The sequence below is a fragment of the Rhinatrema bivittatum genome, chromosome 5, assembly GCF_901001135.1.
Source record: "Rhinatrema bivittatum chromosome 5, aRhiBiv1.1, whole genome shotgun sequence".
Lineage (NCBI taxonomy): Eukaryota > Metazoa > Chordata > Amphibia > Gymnophiona > Rhinatrematidae > Rhinatrema > Rhinatrema bivittatum.
Window position 1 is genome coordinate 314,771,334 of NC_042619.1, and position 12,008 is coordinate 314,783,341.

General features: G+C 42.3%; 1 protein-coding gene across 4 annotated transcripts in view; it reads right to left on the minus strand.

Annotated features, from left to right (window-relative positions):
• Positions 1 to 12,008, minus strand: part of FRMPD4 (FERM and PDZ domain containing 4) — a 1,001,692-nt gene that overhangs the window by 450,730 nt on the left and 538,954 nt on the right. The window lies entirely within an intron of this gene.

The following is a 12,008-nucleotide window of genomic DNA, read 5'->3' on the forward strand; positions in this document are numbered from 1 at the left end:
TGAAAACAGAAACAGGCATCTCAGGATGACATTGGCCTGCCATCTACCTACCTCATGTAAAATAGTTTGAATGAGTATAGATTATAGGTTCTTTCTACCCTCTTATCTCTAGATTCTCTCTCATATTTCCCTGAAAGCTTAGATTCTTTGATACAGCACTTGTACAGAATATGATTTGTTGTTCCCTTTGTAGATCAGACAATGTTCAAGTCTTGCAAAGCAAATAAATGATGCGTCGCATTAGCTGGCATAATTTTCTTAATGCACTTACATCAGTCATCAATCAGTACCACATTTGACAAGTTTATTAAAAATTCTGTTTTCCCCTTAAATAAAGTAATAAATTGGTAAGGAAGTAAAAGAAGATCATTTTATAAGACAAGGTAATTCTAGACAAGCTAGTTGTATTCAAGCAGTGACACATTCTCCATGCATGCAGTGAATAATTACGGCATATAAAACTAGGCTAAGGGCCTGATTTACAAAGCTTTTTTTCTCATAGATAAAGAATGAGGAAAAATCTTAGGGCCTTATTTACTAAATATATAGCATATAAGTACTATCAAAAAATTAATAACTCAAAGTCTATGCAAATAGTCTCCTTCTCCTACAATGAAATTCAGTCCCTTAGCAATATAATATGTACCTTTATCAGATTTAGGTCTTCAAATTAACATAGAATAGCAATTAGTTTTCAATCAATTTAATTATAAATGAGGATATATCAAAAGTAAATATTTTAATGCTGATAGTCAGCAAGCCAGTGAGCAGGAAAGTTTCCTGGATAACTTTACCAGGATATTCAGTGTCACTTAGGCCTGGATTCTCTAAGGTCACAGACCTTAGAGAATCCGGCGGTAATGGGGGGCAGGGGGGCAAAGCGGGGGGCGGTCCTGTGATAGCCGGCAGCGATCGCACCTCCATGGTGCGATCGCTGCTGGCTTTCACGCTAAATAACTACACCATAAAAGGTGTAGTTATTCAGCGCGAAAATGGCGGCGATAAGGAATCTTACCTTTCACCATCAGCGATGTGTCCGCAGCATCGGCCCCGGTGCCACCCCGACTCCTCCTCTTCTGGTGCCGACTCCGCCCCAAGCTAGCTATCGCACGTGCGATAGCGTTAGAGAATGACCCCCCTTAGCTGGATACGTCTTCAGCTAATTATAATAATCTTCGGGTTTCTCTGGCTAATTTAAAAGTTAGTTGGAGAAAACCTTATGAATATTGACCTCTTCATTTCATGAATGTTTTTATGATTATTCCTCAAGATTTACATTTTCAGAAATATTCCCCCATAGACTTTAAAACATGGGTTCTCAACCTGATTCTCAGCTCTAATCCAGGTGGTCTGGTTTTCAGCATATCTACAATAAGGACTGGATATTCAGAATTATGCAAGCACATAGATTTGTGCATGCAACCCAGCGCGCACAAATCTACGCCCAATTTTATAACATGTGCCGCGCAGTCGTGCGCAGGTTATAAAATCCGGGGTCGGCACCTGCAAGGGGTTGCACACTTTATTTATTTATTTGTTTGTTTTAGTTATAACTTTTATATAGCGAGGTTCCTGTATAGGATACAGATCACCCCGGTTTACAAAAAACTGCAACTTCGCACAAAGGCAGTACATAAAACAAGTGAAAAACAAGAAATGGTATAAGAAACAAGTGTATCAATTAACTGGTACAAAGAACTCAAACTGCACAGTGAATATTAGGGATGTGCAGAGCAAAATTTTATGTTCATATTTTTTATGTCCGAAAGGGGGTCCCACTTGCGGCCAATATGGACATAAAAAAAATCCAATGAGTTGGGTATATGTACATATGTGCAAAAAAAAAATTTAAACCCCCTCACCCTCCTTAATCCCCCCCCCAGACTTACCACAACTCCCTGGTGATCGAGCGAGGAGTGAGGACGTCATTTCTGCAATCCTTGGCGAGAAGCATGTGACGTTGGTGGCACGTCGAGTGACGCGGCGTCACGTGATTCCCGGCGAGTTCGCGCCGGACGGCTCGTTCGGCCCAAAAAGAACTTTTGGCCAGCTTGGGGGGGCCTCCTGACCCCCCCAAGCTGGCCAAAAGTTCTTTTTGGGCCGAACGAGCCGTCCGGCGCGAACTCGCCGGGGACCCCCCCAAGCTGGCCAAAAGTTCTTTTTGGGCCGAACGAGCCGTCCGGCGCGAACTTGCCGGGAATCACGTGACGCCGCGTCTGAGTGACGCGGCGTCACGTGATTCCCGGCTCGTTCTCGCCGGACGGCTCGTTCGGCCCAAAAAGAACTTTTGGCCAGCTTGGGGGGGGCCTCCTGACTCACATTCTGGCGAACACATGCCGTGTAATAATTGCTCTCTGTGTGCACAGTCTATGAATGGACCAACATGGACAGATAAGAAGGGCAATCTTTACCATGCCAAAATAAATACTAATTGTGCATCAACACATGTGGTTTATTTGATTGTCTGTCCTTGCAACAAATATTATGTAGGCAGAACAAAGAGAGCCATACGTACTAGGCTGATTGAACATCGCAGCTGTGTAGCCACGCAATAATTGCAAGCCCCTATGGTGGCACATTGTGTTGAATTCAATCACACTTTTGCGGATCTGAAGTGGAGAATTATTGATAAAATTTTGATGACTAGTAGGGGGGGTGATTCACTGACACTACTGAATTTACAGGAACAACGGTGGATTTATAGGTTGGCATGTACCGCTCCGGAGGGATTAAATGCTGAAATTGATTGGTATTCTGTGATTTGAATTTAGTAGCAAGTTCACAGCTGACATGTGTAGCAGATAATTTTGACGTTGCAACCTCTCATTGGATCATTTGTCCTTTAAAAATGGCGTCCTGTTACTTCAGCTTCCGGTTGAAGAGACGGATTTCTCAGAAGACGGAACATTGACTGAGCAACTAATATCGTTAGTACCGCGGCGAATAAGGTATAAAAAGCTTTTATTAAATCTGTTATAATTTACTAACATTAGATGTCTTCATAGATGGCCCCATGAAGAAGGTGGAGAACCGAAACACGGACCGTGTTGGGCAAGTCATCCTCACGGCACAGAGCCGCTCAGATTCTTCAATCTTGATGTCTTGAACAAGCTAAGTTATAGTACTATGAAAAGTAATAATATAAGAAGTTTTATGATGATGAAATGAGCACAACAATGGTGAAACTAGCACAGAAAAAATTAAAAAATTGACGTTAGATGACCTATGATTATATATTGAGTGGTAGTGCGAAATATACTACTTGCTATGCAGCACACTCATTCAAATTGGCTCCAAAAAATGCCTATATGAGGTCATATTAGTGGATAAATCCAAAAAGAATGTCTTTTCTTGCATAACCAAAAAAAAGAGAGGTGCTTTTGGTCCTTTTTAGTCTATAATTAACATTGGCATTAACATGTTATCGCGTAAAATGTATGGTAACTCATGGTGCAAATGTACATTTTGGGGGGGGCGGGATCGGGGGAGGAGTTTGGGCGGATTTAGTTAAATGAGGGGCAATATCACATGGTTTTAACACTGGAAATAACTACACCCTGTTATATGTCCATCAAGCTAGGGTGAGAGAACATAGAAATTTCATCTTTGTGACACTTTCCTCACTCCAAATGACGTCAAATCTTCACCAAGGTGTACTGTGCTGCTCGTACGTCTCACCCTACATGCGAAGCTGGCCTCTGAACCACCACCAACACCTCACCTCGACCTATTAGGTGGCCCTCCTATAGCTGATATAAATACTTCCATACTATGAGGGCCTTGTAGATATTCTCTTTCTCTCAGTCTCTCTCTCCTCCACAGCACAAGATATGAAAAATAGGGATTATCACACAGTCTAGTGGAAATGTCCACAAGTGCTTTGTAACCACAACAATTTCAAAAGTGAAAATATGCATATACATTTATATTGAAAACTGTGTGTATGTGTGCCACCATAAGTCCAATATATGCATGCACACTTTTTTTTTTATAAATAAAAACAAATGAATCTCTCTGTGTAAACAACTGGATAATATTCAGCTTAAATGCCTGAAGGGAAATAAATGTAAGTGAAAAGTCAACAGTGCCAGTGAAAAAGCAGCATCATCTTTAAATGTGGATAGCATGAAGATGAAGATAAACATTAGCCCATGTTTGAAACTTTTGAGTAGCAGCTCTCCTATTGCCAGTGCTTCACCCCCTTCCTATTCACAAACATTTGAGGCTAATTTTCAAGGTGACTTATTCAAGGAAAAAAATCAAATGTAGGGCTGGAAGGGCATAAAGACATTTCCATTTGCCACTATTTTGAAGCACATTATAGCAAAATAAAATGTGAGAAACAACTGCATCTTTTCCCTACGTATAAAGTTTTATTTCTTGTGACAAATTAATAGTGGTTCTCTTTGTTCTTTTTTCCATCTAACAACCTAATAATTTATCAAAACAGAAGCCTGCAGATTGCATTTCAAGACAGATGGAGTTGTGGGTAAGGGTAACAGCTGCAGCACGTATATCCATGTGTGAGTATATGCAAAATGTGACACTTTCTATTTGTGCCAGAAGTCGTGCGGCTGCCGCTGCCATCGGAAGATAGGAAATTGATAGCTAACTTTTTCAGGATGTAAAGATCTACGTCTACCCTCATTCCTTCTAACAGTTGCTTAATTTGACCATCTCTTGCTGCACACAAACATGCCACATTTGCGTAAAATCTGATCACCACAAGAATTTGTAAATTATATTTTATTGGTGGCGTTGCGTAGATTTGGTTCTACTCCTAAATCAGGTATCCCATTCCCTGGGTCAGTTGGGACTGGGACTACTGTGGAGTCAGAGGATCCCTTATGTCAAGAGAATGATAACGAAGCACTGGGCAACCTTCGTTGAGGCAGCTGCTGCCCAAGGTAGCAGAGAGATAGTTGCAACCCTGAAAAGGACACAGTGGAAGTGGGGGTTGGATTCCATGTGGAAATTTGATCTACTTTGGTAGATGTGCATAAAATCACTTCTGGAAAGACAAGATGGACTTTATCTGCAGTCATTTACTATGTTACAGTTCCTGGGGGAAGAGAATCTTGTTACATTTGCTGGCTCACAGGGCATCCCTCAAGCTACTTCTCTCACCCAGCACCGTCCAGCCGAATGCCACCACTCATCGTGGCAGGGAAACACCACTGCAATTACTCCTGCCCTGCTCATAGGCGGTCACCAAACAATAAATGGCTGGAACCGATGTACCCAACACCTCCAGATGATGTCACATGGCCAGGTATTTAAACCCTGGCTGTACAACTCTGAACTGCCTTAGCAACTGGTCAACCCCTTGTGGGTGCTAGTTGCTGCTTTCTTGCCTTCATTTTCCAGCCTTGTCTTCAGCCTGTCCAGCCTTGCCTTCATCTTTTGGCCTTGCCTTCTACTCCCTTGCCTGCCTGCTCTAGGACTGACCTCTCATACTGACCTTAGACTACTACCTGACCATCACTGGTTGCTGCCTGCCTCTACCACAGCCAGTGACCTGACCATCTTTGTTTGCCATCTGTCTCAATCATAGCCTATGACCTGACCATCCTTGCTTGCTGCCTAATTTGACTGCAGCCTTGCTTCAGAGCCATTCCAGCATACACCTTAGCGACTGCCACCTAAGACCTGCCGGACTCTAGAACCCAAAGGCTCAATCCGAGGGGAAAGGGGATGGGAAAGGTGAAGCTCCAGCTCAGTCTCTGCACTGTCCTCTCTGCCAGTTGGAGATGAGGACCTACAGGGCCTTCCCTTTAGGTTGTGCCTTCCTCACCCCAGCACACAAGGGTCCACAAACCTGATAATTTTCAGCCATTGCTCCAAGGTGACACCTTCTGGCTAGATTTAGGGTACGTGAGTTGAACTATGGTTTTGGCCCCAGGCTAAGAACTGTAACTGCAAACTCTGGGCTGGACTTGGAGGGGGGGGGCAGTGTTAAAAGTGGGGGAAGAAACCTAAGCAGCTGTGAATGAGGGCTCATGATATCATAATCCAACTGTTGCTGCTTGAGCTGAAAGCCCAGAGGACGTGGAAACTGCTGGGCCAAAAATAGAAAAATAGTTTAGTTTAGAATGAAAAATTAGAGATACCAGTCAGCCACATACCTTGCAATTTTAATATTAGAAGAATTTATGCCAAGATAACTCTCACTGAGTTTAAATTAAATTTAATTAATTAATTTAAAACCTTTTTATTACGCATCCTATTTATATTAACAAATTCAAGAAAAGTAATTCTGATTTCCCTTGGCCATTTTTTTTTTTTTTTAGAAATTGAAGAGGATACATGGAACTGGCATTGTCAATGTGTTTGGGTATGTGTGTACATGCATGTATGCTTTAGAATTAGATTGATCCATTAACCAGGCCAGAGAAACAATATGATCCCATCCCTTCTATGATGAGATGAGAAATGGCCTTATCCAGGAGGGGCTATACTAAGATCCGAGAGAGAGGTGATCAGGGATTTCTTCCACAGGAGAGCTGAGGAAAGTTTCCTGGAATGAGGATGCTTGAAGGATCAGGAAGAGTGAATGAAAATTTGGAAGGATTCTGCATCCACATCACTTCCAGGTTGCCGTAAGTAGAAAGCATCTGAGCATGGACATTCCTGAAGCGTCACTGTACTGTACCTGAGAATCAGCCCAAACATTTTATTTCAGCACCTTATAGTCCGCAATTCTCAAGGCACCATTGCAGATTACAATAAACACATTTAAAAACTGATTTCAAACAATACAATTAAAACTAAAATCATAAAAGATTATTGAAACATGAAATGCTTCTAAAAATAGAAAAGCTTGTAACACCTTTGGTAAATTTAAATAATCAGGCACATTACGAATTTAAACTGTTGCGTCCGTCGGTCGCAGGCGGCTGCGATCTTTGCTGCTCACCTTCTTTCTCTATGCAGCTCCAAGACTGGTGAGAATGGCAGCCTCTCCTTCCACATGCCAACCCTCATGGCGTGCCCAGGACGGCATGGGTGCTCCCGGCAGCCATCTTACATCCGGGGTTACCTAAGGCAGGCGCGCACACGTGCCTGCCCCCTTCTTGAATGCGTCATGGCGGGAACCTCGGGGGCTGTCCCCATCGCATGACATCATCCGCTTACCATTCTTAAGCTCAGCTGACTTCTTGCACTACGAGTTAGCAAAGATTCTGGTCCTGCTATTTTGGCTACACTGGGACTCTGTCTCGCTATCCTACTGGGTGACCTAGGTACCCGCTCCTCAGGGGCCTTGGCGCACTCAGGGCTATCTGCTCCTCGGAGAGCCATTACTCTCTGCTTTTCTGTTCCAGTGAGTTCCCGCATCATCCTCGAATGACCCTTGCTGTTCTTGTTCAGACCTCCTCGGTGCCTGATTCTCCATCTACTTCCACAGTACTGGCGTGAGTACAGAACCTGCTCGTCTACCTTTGTGGCATGGATCCCCAGGTTACCCCACCTGTGGGCTACTACTGGATCCCTCCAGTCTTATGCAGCTTTCCATCAGCTTCCAGCCTACCCCGCCTGGAGTGCCAGCACAAGCTATTCCTAGAGAAGGTATTCATTGGACTACTCCACACTGAGGATTCTACTCTGACTGTCCAGCTGCAGGTCACCCTCTCGGGTATTGACTCTATTGATCCGCTTCTCGGATCCTCATCAGCTGTATAATAAAGTTATTTCCTCTGTTTCCATCACTGCTGAGACCTTGCCTGTTGTGGTAAGGGCCCACAGGGCTCCTCCCTGTGGGCGGAGTCTTCACGCGCCTCGACCCAAGGGCCCACTTCTAGTTCAAGGCACACGGAACATAACAAACAGGGGTAGAATTCCAGAGTTCAGGCCCCAGAAGGAAAGTTGTTTAAATTCATAATGTGTCTGATTTTTAACAATTTCTGTGAAGAAGAATGTAACAAACAGGTAGAGACATGTCATTAACTTATTCTTCGAGCAAAAAAAATTGTAATCTCTGCGCAACAAGTAACCAGAGTAATTCTTTCCAATATGGAGAAATACTATCCCATATTTTAACCCAAAAATTAACCTAACAGCTGCATTTTGGATGAGCTGTAATATATGCAATAAATACTTAGATGCAATAATCTAAGTGAGAGAAAACAATAGCTTGTATTATCAATCTGAACTTTATCAAAGGAAGAATATATGTCAGCTGCCGCAATAAACACAACCTCAAGAATACAGTTTTAAAAATCTCTGAATTTGCACAAAAACAGCTTAGAATCCAAAATGATGCTCAGATTCCATGCCACAGATACAGGGATGGTAGCTTTGAAACTGGCACACGGGTGCACTTTTGCGCGTTAAGCGTCAGGGACACAGCAATTTTATAACATACGTACGCATATGAATGCATATTATAAAATAGCCTGGTCACGCACACATGTGCGCCGGATTTTAAGTGGGTACGCACATGTGCACACAAATCCCACTTCTACCGCATAAATCAGGGGGATTTTAAAAGGGGTGCGAGCTGATGCTGATCACCCACTTAAGAGATAGGTCCTTCAACCCCCCTAGTTTAGTAGCCTTCATTCCCCCCGACCCTAAGAACCCGCACATTAGCCTAGTTTTTTTCATTTTTGAATTTACACGTCATCCATAGCAGAAGTGAAGTTACGCAGCGGGGGATTTCGGCACGTGCTGGGTTGCGTAAGTATTTACTCGCATCTCAGCTTCACGCCCTGAAATGCCCATGCCCTACCCATGCCCCTACCCACCCCCGCCTCCTTTTGAAAATTTTTTAGATGTATCACAGCGGCTTTTAAAATCTGCTCAACGCATTTGAGCCCAACTGATTCGTACATCCCCCAGTTTAATGCGTGTGACGGGATTTTTAAAATTCACCTTTCATTGAATTTTCTCGCTGCCAGAAATTGACAACTGATGCATATTAGGCAAAGGCAAGGACCTCAACCAATGCACTGATGTTTTTACATAATTAAGTACCATATTGTTGTTATCTTTAAATCAATTATTTTCAAGCCTTGATTAAATGAATGTGTCCACTGGAAATTCACCTGCTGTCTCACTAGGAAAATAAAATTGTACACCTCCAGCAAAAATCTTAATATTATTTATAAAGATGATAACATTACAGTTGAAGGTAGTAAAAAAATATTAAAAAGTATCACTGATAGAGCGGATCCCTGAGCTGTTCCGCACTCATTATTATTTCACTTTGAACCACTACCTTTTACTTGTACCTTCTGTGCCTGTCCCAAAGAAAAGAACAAACCCACTTCGACACTAAACCTCCTCTACCAATATCTGCCAATCGGTTAAATAAGTTTGAGTGGGCTATAGTGCCAAATGCTGATTTTACATCTAATTGCACTAGAAATCCACTCTTTTTATTATCAAGACTGCAACATATGTCATCCAATAATGACACTAAAAGAGTTTCTGGTCTTCTACCCTTCTAAAATTCAAATTGAAAGTTAATCTAACTGTTGTAAAACACATTCTTCTAAAACTTTTGTAATTATACATAAATTAGAAATAGGCTGATAATTAGAACATATATCTGGTGAGTTAGAAGAATCTTTCAAAATGGATCTTACTAATGCTCTTTTTAGAATAACAGATATTTCTCCAGTGTCTAAAGAAGATTAATAATTTGTAACAGATAATTTTGAAATAACAAAAAAGGGAAAGGATCTAAATCAATAGCTGATATCTTTATCTTAGTTAATATCAAGGGCCATATTCAGACACAATACGGCTAGAAGTTAGACAGATAAACTTATCCAGCTAACTTGCGAGGTATATTCAATAGTGAAACTGCACCGTTGAATATAGCTGGCTATCTTAAAGTTACACCGATAACTCTGGGCTGGATTCATCATTCTAAGCATTCTAAGCAGAATGATGAATCCAGCGAAAAAGGGGGCGAGGGAGTGAAGGGGGGGAGGGCCTGTGAAAGGCTGAAGCCATTCACACCGCAGCGGTGTGATTTCACCAGCTGCAGTGCAGCCGGCTGCAGCCTTTTGCACAAATAGCACCACCATAAAAGGTGGTGCTATTCGCTGAGCTACTGCCGGCGATAATGTTCCTCACATTATCACTGGCAGCGGTGCTGCAGCTGACGCCTCCCCATCCCCTCTCCGACTCCTCCCCTCCAGCTAATTTGCATTATATCGCATGCGAAAAGGCCTTTTTCGCGTGCGATAAGGCCCTAATGCATGCGATAACGCTTTGAATAATAACCCCCTTAACTTTAGGACAGAACTTTGGCCCAATCAGACTTAGCCGGCTAAATTATCTGGCTAACTCTGAATATCGGAGTTTAAACTTAGAGCTAGATTTTCTAACGATGCAGAGCTCTCTGAATTTTGCGGTAATGGGGGGTGGGGAGGGCAAAGCGGGGGCGGGGCCTGTGAAAGCCGGCAGTGATCACACCATCGCGGTGTTATCGCTGCTGGCTTTCGGACCCAATAGCGCCATCGTAAAAGTTGGTGCTATTGGGCGCGCTACTGGCAGCGATAATGGTTCTTACCTTTTCGCCGCCAGCGCTGTTTTCGCCACGTCCACCTTGACTCCTCCTCTTCCGGTGCCGATGCCGCCCCGACTCCGCCCCGATTTAGCTATCGCACGCAAAAAGGGACTTTTCATATGCGATAGGTTTAGAAAATGACTCCCTTAACCAGCTAACTCAACTCATCCTAGTTACAACCTTGGAAATCCCCTAATATAGCCGGCTAAATTCTAGCCAGTTATCTTATTAACTGGCTAGAATTTAGCAGGGTAAGTCCCTAAATATTCATTTAGCCAGCTAACTTCTGAGATAGCTGGCTAAATGCTTTTGAATATGGACCCAATTGTTTCTAGGAAGGTCATAGTCACTGGCAAAAATTCAACCCACTTACAATCAGCTTTGAGATCAACAACATGTTCCATAACAAGATCTAGGACTTCCCAATACCCAAGTTAGAAACTAACTAGGTCATTCATCAAAATGTGTTAGGACCCGAATGCAAGTTAAATGGCTCTAACACATGCGATAAATAGTGCAATGCACCTTAGTATGTAAACTTTACATTTGGTATACAAGTGGGAGGAATTTAGGAGGAGTTAATGGAAACGAGGTTCTGCTAGCGCAGAATGTGGCACAATAACACGGGCTTTAACTTCAGAAATAACTACACCTTTTTTCTTTGCATTGTCGTTATGTTACTGGTGCAAAAATGTTTTTTATTGCACAACCGCAGCCATTATCGCATCGCTGGAGAGAGAGAGAGAGAGTAGGGTGAATAGGACTCTCTATATAAGTATAACTGTAGATGGGTTCATTCAACTCAGGGTGGGTTTGGGGAGATGCTGTATACACAGTTGGAGGAATTAACTGCAAATTTGATATCACTGAAGAATGTCTATTATTTGAATCGATGAAAGGTGCATCAAGAGGAATCGATGTGTTGTACCTTTCAATGATTCAAATGATAGAAGATCTTCAGTGATATCAAATTTGCAGTTAATTCCTCTGACTATGCATGTAACTCCCCTCCCCAACCACTGTAAATGGGCACCATTTACAGTGGTAATATAGAGAGTCCTAGTCACCCTATTAAAGTTCGCTCTCTCTCTCTCCCTGATGTGATAATGGCTGTAGTTGTGCAATGAAAACAAATAATATGTGATAATGTACTGTAGCGATATTAACAAATAATGTGTGACATGATAATGTACTGTGTGTTGCAATATTTGTTGATGCGGTAAGTGTACAATTTGCATAACCATGCCCATTTTTTTTTCTTGGATGCTATTTCTGCTATATTTATAGCATTTTTATGAATCTAGGGGTTAGTTCTGAAGCTCATCATGGAAAAGTTCTAAAGACTAATTAATAGAATTACAAACCAAACTAGAAAAATAATTTCAGTCTCCAATAATAAATTTCTTTAAACTGTCTTCGCATCATCATAAACCCTCTTTACATCATCATTTTTAGATTTTCTCCACACTCCTAAGTTTCCTCTTACAAT